This window comes from Ictidomys tridecemlineatus, chromosome 6 (genome assembly GCF_052094955.1).
Source record: "Ictidomys tridecemlineatus isolate mIctTri1 chromosome 6, mIctTri1.hap1, whole genome shotgun sequence".
Taxonomy (NCBI): domain Eukaryota; kingdom Metazoa; phylum Chordata; class Mammalia; order Rodentia; family Sciuridae; genus Ictidomys; species Ictidomys tridecemlineatus.
The window spans coordinates 114,698,824-114,715,497 of NC_135482.1; positions in this window are offsets into that span (position 1 = coordinate 114,698,824).

Genomic DNA, 16,674 nt, shown 5'->3' on the forward strand with positions numbered 1-16,674 from the left:
CATCATCTTGTTGTTTTTAATATCAAATAAATATATGTGTATCAGCAAAAATTTCTATAGGTTTTGAAATTTTTAACTCTGCATCTAGAGCCAGTCATGGTGGCACACATCTTATAGTCCCAGTGACTCAGAAAGTTGAGGAAGGAGGCTTGAAAGTCTGAGATCATCCTCAGCAATTTAGTGAGGCCCTACACAATTTAGAGAGATTCTGCCTGAAATTAAAAAATTAAAAGAAGGACTGGGATAGGACTCAGTGATTAAGTGTCCTTGGGTTCAATCCCCTGTACCCTCCAAAAAAAAAAAAAAAATCCTCAATTAAATAAAATAAATTCTGCCTCCTGAGTAAGTGTAGAAGACATTTATAATAAGCTCCTAAATTATTTCTGGAATTCATATTTAGTCAAGCCATCAACATTTATTGAGAATTTATTTTTTTTAATATTCAAGGTGCTATGTTTAACAGATATAGAATCATTATGTGCCTTAATATGAGTTAGAAAATAAGCACTATTAATTCAGGTTACTTTTTTAGTTTTTCTGAGACTCAAAGATAAATTTCTTAAAACTGTAAGAACCTTAAATTCTCTAGCAAACTTTTAAATTCTCTAATTTTGTTGCTTATGAAAAGAACATATTCCAATATATCAGCATCTTTTAAATAGAATTAAGTATAAATACTCTCAAAAATATTATCTGCTCATTACATTATTTTTATTTTAAAAAGCATCAGAATTTTTAGAAATCATAATTACATAATGTCTATCTTTCCACTATCCTTTATATATTTTCTGGGTTTGAAGTAGGTCAGAAAATAGTTACAATGGAAACATCATAACACAAAATAATATATATATATATATATATATATATATATATATATATATATACATACATATAATGTAATACATAAAGCAATGAAAACTTAGTTTTAAAACATGTGTAGAGGCACAGCAACTTGGGGGGCTGAGACAGAAGAAGAAGTGCAATTTGGAGCCCAGCCTCATCCACTTATGGAGACCTTGGCTAAAAATTAAAAATAGTAATAAAAAATTGTTTTAAAAGACATAATATCAGAAAATAGTAAGGCAGTTGGAAAAAAATTTCAATCTCCCGATTCTCTAGACTCTCAAGACCTGAGCATACTTGCCATTGTTTTTTTTTTCTTTAAACATCCTTGACCCCCATTTTTCCCCTGTACTATTCTCTGTTCCTTCTTCCTATCCATTTTAAACTTATCATTCAAGACAGTGTATATCTATCTTACTTTCTAATTATTTCACTGACTGCTATTCCCATCAGGGTTTAGTGCCCTGGTTTGGGTAATCATAGTACTATATACTTATCACAACCTACACTATTACTACAGTTTGAAATTGCATTGCAATTTTTTTATTTGCAATTAGATAGTAAACGTTCTTAAAAGAGTCAACTTCTTGTTCATTATTTGTTCTCTGTGAATTACCTCTATGCCTGACACATAATAGACACTCAATGAACACCATTTGAATATATTTTTTGAAGCTACAAGTCCTTCCTATACTACATGGCATGGAGTTTATTATTAAAAAGTAACTGGGGACTGGGGATGTGGCTCAAGCAGTAACGTTCCCCTGGCATGTGCTGGATGCTAGGTTTAATTCTCAACACCACATAAAAATAAAATAAAGATATTGTTTCCACCGAAAACTAAAAAATAAATATTAAAAAATTTTCTCTCTCTTTCTCTCTCTCTCTCAAAAAAAAATAACTGGCAGATTTTGTTGATGGTGTTTTCTTTGCAATATTTTATAAGGGGAAGTAACCTTCTTCATATGTGAGATAGAGTGCAAGATAATCTACAGTATTCAAAGTCAAAACTAGATTAATACCTAAATACAGTTATGTTATTGGATTCAGTATTGATAACAAGTATCTTATTTCCAAACTGTACAAGATGAACAGAGGCTTTCATTATTTATATAATTAGTTTCCACACAATATTTATCTAGTTTTACCAAGATAGATTTAGAGGGATAATTATCTTTGAAAAATGTAATTTCACTGGGTGTGGTAGTGCACACCTGTAATCCCACTGGCTCTGGAGACTGAGGCAGGAGAATTGCAGATTCAAGCCAGTCTCAGCAACTTAGCAAGGCCATAAGCAACCTAGTGAGATCTTGTCTCAAAATAAAAAGAGCTGGGAATGTTGCTCAGTGGTTAAGCAACCTGGGGTTCTGTTAGGGTCTGTAAACAAGTCAAAATGGCACGTGGCATTTTGCTAGTTGGAGTGGTTTGTGAAGTAACGCCAGGGAGCCATTACGTGTGGAGATTCCTTATTGGTTGACTGCTGTATCTAGTTTATATTAATTAGGATAAGCTGTGTGTAAAGTATATATAACCCTCCTGTCCTACAATAAATGGCTCCCACTCCTGCTGTATCAATCTATACAAGTAGTTCGTCACCCCTGGTTATTTTGCTGCAGCTGGACTGTGGCAGGGTTCAATTACTGGTGAAAAAAAAAGGAAAGGAAAGAAAAATGTAATTTTAAGGACCCACAGGCACTGTTGTGTCAAAGGTAGACAACAAAACATAAGAAACTAGGTATTGTTAATATTGTCTATATTCCTACACTACCCATGGCATAGTTCTCACACTCTCTTCCTCATAAGAGAGACTACTGTCAACTTTCAGATCATATGATACTTAATATCATATTATGGTTTACACGTGAGCTCACATGTGAGACAATGCAAGAAAGTTCTTAAGATAAGTACAGTCATGTTATTGGATTCTGTATTGATAACAATTGATTAGATTATAGCCTTAATCTTATCAATGAATTGATCCCTTGTGGGATTAATTGAGTGGTAACTGGAGGCAGGTTGCGTGTGGCTGTAAGAAATATTTCATTGTGAGTGTGACTTTGGGGTACATATTTATATCTGGCAAGAAGAGCCCTCTCTGTCTGTTTCTTGATCCTCATGTGAGCTGTTTCCTTCTGCCACATTCTTCCACCATTCCTTGAGCCCCAAGGAATGGAGCTTTCTATCTGTAGTTGGAGACCTCTGAAACCATGATTCCTCAAATAAACTCTCCCTCCTCTACAACTGTTTTGGACAGATATTTCAGTCACAGCAGTGAAAGAGCTGACTAAAACACCAGCTCACCACACTTCATGTTAATATCATTTTAAAATTATATCTTTATTTTCTAGAGCAAATCACAAGATGATAAAATGGTGAGCACTATCATCACAGTCACAGAATTCTGAAGCTCCCCTTGGCAAGGCTTCCATAAGCAGCTCTGAGGGGGGTTATGTGGAGACTTATGGACACCTGACCTTTTACAATGAGGTAATCAACTGCACATATATTATTTCTCCTTTGCAACTTCCTCAGAATTAGCTGAGTGATATGTTTTAGCTGCCTATAGTGTCATAAGAAATAATATGATTGATAAATTTTTATTGCTATAAGATTGAATTACTGTAAGTTGAGGTCTTGGTGTGTTTTGATTTTATAGCCAAAAATTCATGAATTTGGGCAATAAAATGTTTTACAGGCAAGTATCATAAATTTTATAGTTGTGAGATATTTTAACTTAGCCACAAAAACAGAAATAAAATATGTTATTGAATTAAATTCTAATGTATCATTTTGTTCTTTTAATGAGATAAATATTACATAATTCCATTTATTATCTTTCTTTTCAAACTGTACTGATAAAAACCATTCAGCAAACAAAGCAGAACACCTAGTTTACAATAATTACCTAAATTATTAGTCTTCTCTTGGCAAAGGTATTTATTTCCAATAACAGAAAATGAAACTAGAGATACTTAGTTTGTCCAAAAACACAAATATTGCATGTATGTTACATCTTTTAGAGATTAGGTTTTTCTAAAGTAGTTTTTGTTTGTTTTTCCCAATAAAAATGCTTCAATATTCTTACTAGTAATAGTAAATTATTAATTTAAATAAAACCAGTCAGACAAAAAGGAAATTAGTTATTTAAAATAATGTCTCTTTTAATTCTTATCTTTAGACTAACAATATCTTTCATTCTGAAAAAAATTCAAAGCACATTATACAACTTTTATGATATACAGAACATCACAATAACACATTATGAAACAGAAAAAAAGACATTAAATCATTCACTCTAATCAAGATCACATGTTTAGAAAAGAGAAAATAATATTTGCCTCCAAGAAATTGTAAAGAATTTACTGAGAAAAATGACAATTAATGATGCTGAACTCAAGCCAATACTTTAAGTTACTCAGATGAAAAATGTTCTCAACTCTCAAAACTGTCCATAGGTATCATCTCTTTACCGCCTTTGTACACTAGGTATGCCCATTCTGAGAGATATTTCCTGGTATTAAACCTAAATTACATATACAAACTTTGTAGTTGGCCATGGACTTTTCATTTCTGCAAAAACAACTTTGCAGTTATTTGTTACACAAACCTATTGAGAGCATACTAGCTTGTTGGCTTGTGCGAACATTTGCTGAACAGCTGCTCTGGCTTTAAAATTTGGACTTTCCAAGTACTGTTTGAAATACCAGCAGAAAATGTGGAAGGTACAGGAAAAATAATTACTTAAAGATCATAATTTCTAACTGGAATTAATTTTTTTTTCATTATAAATTAAGGGAATGGACATGAAATTCAGGAAACAAAATAAAAATTGTCTGGAGACATTTAGCTTTATAACATTTAAAACTTCATAAAACAGTGTCTTTGTGTGTATATATAACTGCAATAAAAATGAAAATAAGCAAATAGTTACAATTGTAAGCAATGGAATTATAAATTATTAAACTACAAAAATAAAATAGCTCTAAATTATTTCTGAAAGTCACAAGTGTGAAAATATTATTTATTCCTAAAAACAGTATTGATTTTTTTTAAATCAAGAGCTGTGTAACATAAAATTTCTATAGGTATCTAAATAAAATTTTTCAGGGGCTGGGTTTTAGCTCAGTGGTACAGTACTCACCTAACTTGTATGAGGTACTGGGTTTGATCCACAATACCACATAAAAATTAATCAATAAAATAAAGTGATTGTGTCAATCTACAACATTAAAAAATAGAATAAATTAAAAAAAAAGATTTGGGGGGTTGGCCATATAGCTGAAGTGTACAGTGCAGGTATAAAGCCCTGGGTTAAATCCCCAGCCCCAAAGACAATAATAAATAAATAACTAGTGTGTAAATTACTGTATGTTTACATAAAGCATTGCATTGTTCACCCAAACAATAAAAAGAAAAAACTATACAGTCATTGAAAGTGATATTGTGTGTCCATTTTAAGTGGCATTAAAGATTTCTACACTGAATTAATGAAAAGCAAGTATACCTATTAGTGAAAATGCAACTATTAAGTAAAATACAAAAAGTAATATTAATGTGATGACATTTATTTAATGGAAAGAAATCTCTCATGGGTGCATGTGTGTTTGAGAAGATGCTGTGTATTTCCTAGATCTTTGAGGTTAAAAAATACTCCTCACATGTCAGTGGCTGAGTGTACTATCCATGTCTTATTTATTATGTATTGGTGACTGTGAGCTGGTTGCTGTATTTATGTATTACATTTCTCATACTGCATACCAAATACTACCAATGTATTGGCTTAAAACACACCTCATAGTTCCATAAGTGGGAATTTCCAGGGGGCATGACCGAATTGTTTGCTAGGGGCTCAGCAAAAGAATCTGTTTCCATGTTCATTCTGGTTCTTGCTAGAATTTGGTTCCTTAGAGGTATAGGGCTGAAGCTTCCTCTGGCTGGATGGCTGTCAGTAGAGGACCAACCTAAGGTCCTCATGATGCTTTTATTGTCATTTTGCTGTGGCTTGCTCCACTGCCATTGAGGAGAACATTTCTTTAGTTGCATTTCTCTTCTTAAATCATTCACTAACTTCTGCCTGAAACTGGATTAACACTGGTTTAGGAAAAAAAAAATTAAGTGTTATGCTCTTAAAGGACTCACACTGCTAAATCAGACCCATCTCGATAATCACCCTGTCTGATAGCCAATTGATTAGATACCTTCATTAGGTCTTCAAAATCTTTTCATAATTGTGGGAGTAGCCTCATGTTGGAAAGGCCATGTTTACATGGCAAGGCTTCTGTTTCATTTCTTCTCATTCCAAGACTCTGGGAGCTGGGCCGAAGAGAGTTCCTGTACGATATAGTCTATTCTAGTTTAATAGGGGAAAAGAGCACGAAAGCAAGAAAAAAAATTACACCACGTTTCAATAGTTTTCACCGAAGCATAAAGTCAATTCTTGCACTGCTGGCCAAAGCAAAGCACATGGGCAAAATGTTGATGAGACAACGAAGCATACTTTGGGACAGAAGCTACAAGGGACACAGCAAACTGACTTAGGAAGGAAGTGGAGGAACTACCAGGAAAAAAATGACTCAATCTACCAGTCAGAGAGAGAGATTTAAAATATATTTATCAAATAGCATAGCAGTTAGTTCTGGACAGTATAAATATGTTTTTTTTATTTCTTTATTATGTGTTGCCACATTACTAATATTTTTCAAAAATATGTGGTTTTTTTAATACTTGGGAAAAATATAAACATTTATTTTGTAAGAATGAAAACACAAGTCATACAATGAGATTAGGAGTTTTTAAAATCTGCTTTATATAAAAAAGAGTTGAGGTTGGATTTGTGGCTTAGTGGCAGAGTGCTCACCTAGCACATGTGAGGCTCTGGATTTGAAGCTCAGCACCACATAAAAATAAATAAAATGGAAAAAAAGGAAAAATTAGAAAATAGAAGCTGTTCTTTCTCAGTTATAAATAGTGTTTTATACTCCATCTTATTTCTAAAATATATTAAGATGTATTTTTTTTAATTTCATCATAGTTAACTATTATTATTTATATTTTACTTATAGCAGAAAATGAGACTCAGAGATATTTTTAAATCTTCCATGGCCAGAGTCGGAAACTAGGTTGTTTCAGTATAGGTTATAGGCCTTTCTGAAATCACATGATGTCTCTAATAAAAAAATTAAATATAGCATCTAATATTTATGGGCAATTGCTGTAATCCAGACACTTTACCCTGAGTAATTGGTAGCTCTCAGTGAAAATATTTTCACCTTTATAAATTTGCATTGCTCTTAAAATATACATAAAATCTATCTCATCACAAAGTGACTCAAAAGCTCAACTATAAACAACATTTTTTCTTGTGCCTCAGCTAAAATCTGATTGAAAAATGGCAACAGTATCAAAATGCAAGTATGAAAGTGTCACTAAGAAACAAGAAGAAATGGATATTCTGATATTAACGTAGATGCATATATACTGATCATTCATTCTTACATGGTTGCCTTACCCCCTACCTTTGTAACTCTCTTTAATTTACACTGAGCCATTCATCTGACACATAGGCAAGAAATTCAAATTAGGTTATGCTTTGAGAATTACTTCCCCTGCTTTCTGTTACCCTAAAGATATATGATTCTTATCTGGTTCAAAATATAAGGAGTATCTCTATAGTCTTTTAAATTAGCCCACAAACTACATCAAATGTTTTATTTAAGTTGCCGTATTTTTCCTGATGATGATGGTAATGATGACAATGAGTGATTTGGTCTGAAGACATTGTCAACTTAGTTCACTAATTTATTACACTTCTTACATCTGTAACTTCTGTCTGAAACTGGACTGTACAGTTCTAAACCTGAGAATGGATTAAGCTGAGTAGTTTGACAGAAGTGTGTGTGTGTGTGTGTGTGTGTGTGTGTGTGTGTGTGTGTGTGTGTGTGGAAGAGATAGGCAGACTATTGTGCATTAACAAAAGTTAAAATGCAATGTATTTGGAGAACTAGCTGTTGCATGAAATCTTCAGGAAATGGATTGGTCAGCTGGTCAATAGCAACAAAATGCCTCTTTTATACAGCACTTAGGTTCTTCCAGGATGCCCCACCTGGCCCTAATTTTCTCACCCACTTTCCTACACCCAAATCTAACTTAAAAACTTTAATATTGTGAAAATATCAAAGTCCCAGTTTCCATTCTAATGTTCCTTTCAGGGCTAGTGATGCAGCCTAGTGTTAGAGCTCTTACCTAGTATGTGCAAGGGCCTGGTTTCATTCCCCAGCAGCACAAAATAAATAGATAAACAAAGCATCCAAACCTAAGGATCCTTTCTATGGTAGAAATCATTGTTCTCCTAATTATATTTATTGTGTCTCTTATGTTATATTCATTCAGAAAATAAATACATGATCCATCAACTATAACATTTAGCCTCTTCTCAGACACACTTACAACCATCTAGAATGTAGACACAAAGAACATTTGTGGACCTTAATACATTTACTTTTCCCATTTACATAAAAATTTCATTTTCTAGACTGTGTAAGTTTAATCAGAAAAATATATTCTATTTGGCATTTATATTTATTTCTAATAGAATAGAAAAAATAAAAAATACTTAAAATACACAGCAAAGATAATGTTATTCTCATATTTAGAGATTTTTGTTCTTTGGAGAGCAATTACAATATGATGGAAAACCACAAAAGCATCTGGCTCCTTGGCAAGTCCCAAATACAACTGGCAACCCAGAGATATTGAAAGACTGTCAGATGGTTCAGATGCTATGGGTAAGCTTTCTGTCTCAAGTATATTTGACCCATACTCTATGTAGCACATATTCAAGTTTCCATGTAAAATAAATTCATCAAATCCACAGACACACACATATTTATTTCTTTATTTTTTTATAATAATGCAATGATTATACTTCTTTTAAAAATACTTCTTGGAAGTACAGTGTCTTTCTGATTTTCCAGATTTTATTAAATACCCATGGCTGTGACACCTCTAGGTAACCTTCTAGGCAAGATTCTATTTCTTATCTGTATTCCCCACCATAATTAATGAATCTTTCCATTCCCCATCACCCCCAGAGTAAGTTGGTTAGTTTGAGACAACATCTTCCAAATAATGGTGTGGCCCATATTTCTTTAAGGACCTGGATTTGTTTTTTCTAATATATAACTTAGATTCCAAATCCTGAACAAAGATGATCCTGACCTTCCTGCATGCATGCCATGTGGAAATCACCACAGGAACCCACTACTGAATGAAAGGTAAACAAACAGAGCTGAATTGTTACTTCCTCTTAAATCTGAACTTGCAGTCAGTGGTTAACTGCCAAGTCATAGTGAATTTTCTGATGGTATTCCTGGCAAGAAATGAGATGGGAAGATGGTGTACTCTAAATATTATTTAAAGTTTTCATTTATCTGCAACCCAATATTTAAAGGTAATCCAGCATAAAGCAATTTATATGTAAAGTATAATTTTAAATAGCCATTAATTTTTTTTTAAAATCAGCATTTCTTTTTGTTTTGCCATAATTGTTTAAAAATTCATTTTTATAGCCTTTAAAAATTAAATTTATTATTTTGTTTTACTATTTCTTTATGATTATTTTAGTAATCATTTCTGTTATATTAGGAACCTCTTTTCCCTACTTACTCTCTTATAAAATATGATATTACAGTAAGACCATATCTGATGTTAAAATTTGCATTAAAGTGGCTCTACTTATAATCATAAGATAATTTAATCTTACTGTTGAAAACAAATATTGTGTAATGCTTTTCAGACTTTCTAAACATATCAGACAACCAACTTCCTCTAACAGTTTATATTTGGGTCAGGAAACGTAGAATTTGTCAATGTAATCCAATATTTGAATATTATTATACTGAGCTATCAAGATAGATGGGTTGAATCTACTTGCCTGGATGAAGACATCAAAAATTAGGTAGTCATCTCATTAGTTAGTTCAGTGATTTTCAATTCTATGGAATATCACATGCATTGTAATTGGCTTAACTTTGCTGCATCTCATTCCATCATGGCTATGCAATTCATGAGGCTGTGGGTTTATTTATTTTTTGTTTGCTGTTATATTCTCCAGTGCATATAAAAGCACCAGGCACATAGGTAATCAGTAATCTAAGTCTTCAAAATTAAGATTTATTAGATAAATACTGGTTGATAATTTATTTGTAAATTTATGAAAAACCATACAAAATACATCTGGCTGAGAAGCCACTGTATACCATACTTGAAATTATAAAATAGAATTAAAGATAGCCTGAGAACCATGTGTAAGCTTAAATTAGAAATCTGAAACAAGGAAATTGTGCTGGCAGTACTTAGATAACAGAAATTAGGTGAATTATATCATTGGATTATTAACAGTTTAGTGTTATCATTTTTCTTCTTATAAAAATGAACTGATATGATTCAGACAGTTCTACAGCCTGCACCATCCTCTTTCTAATACAGTATTGACCAAAGGGAAGTATCACATATGAAATGTTAGATCATTATCGTGTGTGATACACTAAGTGAAGATTCTGTGCCTTTTATTTAATTTTGTGTATTTTAATCTATAAAGAAGAAGGTCCTTTTTATAACTATCAGGAAATGCAAGCTTCTGGATGATCTAGAGACCAAAAAATTTTTGTACTTACCTCCACCATTGTTTACCTTTCCTTCAATGGCAAAGGTAACCATCTGTTCTTCTTCTTTAAACCAAGTACAGACATATGCATCAATCAGTTCTTCTCAGGAATTAGAAATCATGCTAGGTATTTAAACAGGAAAGCTAATTTAAAGCATTGCTGAAGAGTAGCAAGACAAAATGAAGCAAACAAAAATATTGATATGACACCACAATCAAAAATTCTAGAAAAAGAAAAAAAAAAGATCTTTAGTTACTATAACAATGGAAAAGTTTAGCATAATCAGATAGTACAAATATAGAGAGTGACTCCTTTGGAACCACTGTCCAGTCTCTAAAAAGAGGTCAGTGGGCAGCTATGGGGCAATCAAGGAACTCAGAAGAGACCAATAATAATTCTAGAGAATTTAGATGTGTAAGGAGAGAATGAAGTTAATATGGCCATGAGAGGTAAAAATGAGAATGTTCTCCTTTTGCTAAAAATGCAGACCTGTTCCTTAGAGTAATGGCAAATGGAAACAAGGGAACAGCAAGAAAGGAATGAGTCTTTTCTTTCCATTCCTATGAGACAATCTCTACTACTCCTAGATTGCACAACTTAATAGGAAGCTGTCTGGCAGAAGAAAATTAGAGTCCTAGCAATGACATAGCATTACAAAACTATATAGAAATGCTTAGAGCACAGAGATCATAGTTTAATACCTGACACTAAATTAAAAGCTTACAGTTAACATTTTCTCCTGTTTATATCGGGAATAACTATATAACAGGAAAGAGTAGAAGATATAGAAACCTAAGTCTTCCTTCAAAGAAATAAGTTACCAATAACCACATTGATAGAAAAGTTCCCAAGGGTAATGGTTTAAATAGAGAAAAAGAATAGTTTTTGCTGCAGTTTTCAGAATAAAATCTGATAAAAAGAAATTAAACCAAGATGGGGGGCATTCTAAATTCTTACTTGTAGCATTGATTAATTTCCTGGAACAGAAAAATACAGAAATAATAAAAATGGAAGAGATGAATGAGGAAATCATTCAGACAGATTGCATAAACATTAATCAAAACAACCATGTGACTAAACTCGTAACAGGAACAAGGAAACATTTAAGTCACTAACATTGAGTTATATATATATTGAAGGGGAGAATTAAACATTAAAAACTAAACAGAACCAAATATGCTACCTGGAAACAAAGATAAAAAATTATCCATACAGATATGATCCAAAGTATAGTTTCACTCCAAAATTCACCTTATTCAGATAAATAATTAAAAAGAAACCAGCTCAAGTTGCTAACCAAAACAAAGAAACATAACCAGAAAAAATAATATGTAGAATTTGAAACAATAAAAATTTTCACTTTGGTATGAATGAAAAATAAAATTAGAAAGAATATAATTTATAAGGTAACAGCCAAAACAGAGACACTTATGCAATAAATAAGGAAACAGGTAAGTTTAACCTGATAGAAGATATCAAAAAGTGCGTGGTACCATTATTATATAGAATTTTTGTGTTTTGGTATAGCTCTTAAAATTTTTTAAAGTAATTTTTTAATATAGGAGAATATTTTAGGAATATATTTGCATATGAGAATATGCACACAGAACTCCTACAACACAGTAATCAAGAGGCCAAAAATCAAAAACGAAAAACCCAACAGAACAGCAGCAATTTAAGGTGAGTAGAGTAACCACTGGAACAGTTGGACATTGGAATACTCTTTAACCCATGAAGACACACTCAGCATCCTTAGTTACAATAAATAAATAAATAAATAAATAAATAAATAAATAAATAAATAGCAGTCCCATTTTAGGCTATCTGGAATGTCAAAAATTTAAAAGATTGAAAAAACAAAAATATTGCAAGATTACAGTGATTGCATTTTTCATCATTTGCTTGTGAAAATGTGGAATAATACAACTACTTTGTAAATTTGTTTTGCTTTCTTATAATTATACATTTACAATATGGCACAGTAATTATATGACTATATTTTTGCCTTATAAAAATGAAAACATATATCCACAAAATCATTATGCAACACATTTATGTGTGTATATATAAATAATAGCTACTAATGGGAACAATTCCAAATTCCCATCACAGAATAAAGAAAAACAAACTGATATATCCTTATGCTAAACTACTACTCAACAATAGAAAAGAACAAAGTGGTTCAAGCAACACCGAGAGACTGCAAAACCATCATGTCCAATAAAGAAGCCTGTTTCTTAAGAGCACAGACTGTGCAAATCCATTTATAAGAAGATCAACAACAGGTCAAACAAATTTATGGTATTAGAAATCTGAACATAGGTCACTTCAAGATGACTGGGAAAGAAAATTGGTAATAGTTACAAAAAACATCTCTGGTGATAGAAACTGTGTTTGTCTTGATTAGGGCATGATTTGCCCTGAGCATGTATTTGCCAAAACTCACTTAATCCTATTGTGAAGATCTACACAAACCACCATATGGTGCCATCCTAAACTTTGCCAAATTCAGTTCAACATTTTTAATTACTCTGTGACTTCAGTCTTGTAGTCTTTCAAATATATTTTTTACAATGAAGCCAAAGTGAGTTTTTTTTAAAGAGTTAACCATTATCTGTTAAAAACAGTAAGAAATTATTTTTCTGCAATGTAATGTTTTTAATCCTATATCTTCTAATTAAGTTTTTCTTATGACCTGCCAATTACCTTACATTCTATCTTTCCCTGGCAGTACACCACACCTTCTGTTTGTGTTTTGTTTTAATTAGAAAGCTGTTTGAAGTAAGTGAATTCTCTGTGATGCTTTTACCTGCGTCTTTGCCCTTAAAGTTTGAGGGCCTGGAATTCCTTCCTCATCTTAGTGTTTTTGTTCACCATTTTTTGTTTTCATTCCTGACCCCTGATCTGGCTTTAGGCTTTACCTCAGTTATTGACTTCTCGACAAAGTTTGTGTTTTTTTTTTTTTTTGTTGTTGTTGTTGTTTTTTTCCCCACATCTGATTGAGTGAGAGGACTGTCTACCCTCCTAAGTTTTTCTTCCTTGCACAATACCCTGCAAATTATGGATGGGAAGAATTCAACTCATTTTTAAAATACCTATTACATGTAGTATTTTTTGTTGTTGTTATAAAAAAATGATTAAATCCATTTCCTTCAGGTGCCTAAGTGTTTCCTGCCTAATACCTACTTCAAGTTATGCCAGATGAAAATTAATGAACTTCCCATTACTACTCTCATAACTATAACATGCACAGTCAGCACACTTTTTTAAATTCCTGACCTAATTCATCTTCTTATCAAAACAAAACAAAACAACCTCAATGGTGTGTTATAATATTTTTATGGAATATGAGTATGTAAATTCTCAATTTGAATAGGAGTACATTTTCTCTCTATGTCAGGATATTCTCTGGGTGAGTTCATCCTCTGGATTTAAATACCAACCCACAATGGCTACCTACCCCAGAAAATTGGATCTCAAGCCCTAACACTTCATTCAAGCTCCAGACTCTCATTCAACATTAGGCTCTGAGACTCCAACACTTATCTGGGGTAGGTAGCATTGTGGGTTTGTGTGTACTCCAGTGATACCTACTTTTAAATAGGTTTCTACATCTTAATAAAATATACCACCATTTATCCAATTGACATCAGGAAACTATAGGAGTTATGGTTGATCCCTGTCTTCACCTTTGTGTCAGATCTAATTGATTTTGGACCCTTTAGCAAAATCAGAATCTAATAAATTATTACTAATACATCACTTTTTCCTTCATTCCAGCTAGTATCTTTTTTTCAGCAGAGACCACAAGAGCCTCTTGCCTGGTTCTTGAACTTACACATTCCTAGCACAATCCAAACTCATACACACTCTACTCACCATACAATAGGCAGAGTCATCTTTAAAAAAAAAAGAAAGAAAGAAAAACATGAATGGATTTATCTCTGCTCAAACAATAAGTGGATCAACAAATCCTTCCATCATTTGTTTTTTCCTTACTTCTCTGTGTTTATCTTTTCCATCTCCTTAGAGAACTGTTCTCTGTGTGTCATATCTGAAATAGCTACTATCCAAAACATAATTTTCTTAGCATTTTTCCAAATATAAAATTGTATTTTCACTACCTGCTTTCCAGTATATTATACATTCTCCATTTAGATTTTATTTTGAAGGCCAAGATCTTGGCTATCTGGTCTTCTACTGGATATCTGGTGCCAGAGGTGCGCCCAGCATAGGAGATGCTCATCAGTGAGCCTTCACATACCCTCATCCTTCTTTACAGTAACTTATATCTCTTCTAAACACTTTTGATTAGATTACATTGTTTTTCTAAGATATATAGAAAATCACTGTTACAAATAACACCAATTGCTAATGTTAATAGGAAAATTAATTAAAAGGTAAATCCTGTGGAAAACTCAATTATTTTAACTACTTCAACAATACCTTATTTTTAAACAATATATTAACTCTAATATGAATAATACACTGTCATATGCTAGGAAAATTGACAAAATTAACAAACAAACAAACAAAATCTCCTTAGGAGAAAACACTAAGGTTAAATAGGTGTTGAAACAATGATTTGAGGATACCATTCCCCCAAAATTACAACTATTGTTCTTTCTCAAACTTCTGAGCCTCAATATATAGGTAAGTAAAATGAAAGAGATGATTCACCTATCTCTTTAAATTGCCAAAACCCTCAAAAGGATTAAAATTTGTAACACACAAATATAACATTAATTATAAAATCTGATTGAATTATGATTAAAAGTTGAATGATTTTTTATTTTAACAAGCAACAAACCCCCAAACATAACTATCTATCTAAACAATGTGAAAACATGAAGAAGCCTAAATTCACCTATTTATTCCTTTTTTCACCAGGCACTCTCTGGGAATATATAACACACAGTATCTGCATGAAATATGTACAATTATTTTTTAAAATAGTCATCATTTATCAATCTTTAGTAAATTATATAGCACAAAGAAAGAAAACATCCATATGAAATGATTTGCACTAGAGTTTAAAAAGTGAAACCAATTTGAAGTGGGTCATTAGTACATCCTCTATCCAGGAAGCTTTATATCAATACTTTGAAACCTTTGCATTGTAACCAGATAGGTAAGGTCCTGGGTTGGGATTTCTTTGAAATTTTAAGAAGATTCAAAGGACAAAGTGCAAGAGAAAGCATGCATAAAAGATCTAAAGTGGGAGCCTTTCCACCAACTGTGTGATATATCTAGGAATGTATATGTAAATAAAGAATGAAGCTGGGCTGTTAAGCTAAGACTATTGACACCTTATCATGAATTTAATAAAGTAAAAACATAAAGGATGAAAATTGAAGTCACAGAACAATTCATTCTGAATATAGGAAAGGAGTATTTCTATACAGAGCCCTTATATTGTAGCAGAGTTCTTATATTTTGCTGTACATAAAATTTGGCCTGGGCTTATAAATAACAGTAATACAAAAGGTCAAATACAAAAGGCTAAGATTTTTTGATTTAATTATTATAGCCTCCTTTAATCTATAGAAGATATAACATTTTGAAGATGTCTAACAAGATATTTTTAAGCAAAATAGATTATGTGTTTAATTTTTATACACTTTATTACTTACACTTTTTATCTACCATTGTGTTTTAAACACAGGAGGCCATAAACAGAGTTTTGTTGAAAAAGAAACACATCAAACAATTTAAAAGACTTTGCAATTAAGAGCTTTTCCCTTTTACTTTGCATCACTGGTAACATTTTCCAAAAATAAACTCTGTTAACTCTTTTTCTTTTAAATATCTTCCAGAAATGTTTTTCATATATGAAGACTAATGTGCAATACTTCATGTGTTTACAATTTTTGTACACTGGGAACATGCACTATAAGTAAAAGGTATGTTTTCCACTATTCCTTTTTTGTCTGCATACATAGCCGATTATTCATATCATCCATATTTATTCACCTGATTCTTCAAAAGAAATCAAAACAACTATGCAATATGCTACCCAATTTTATGAGGTTTTATTGCACTGTTTAACCTGTCAATGGTATATATCAATGAATTTTTTAATTCCATCTTTTATTATTACTTATTATGCAGTAATTATAAATGTTTTCTCAATTTTTTGTACAATTACAAAGACCCATCTCTA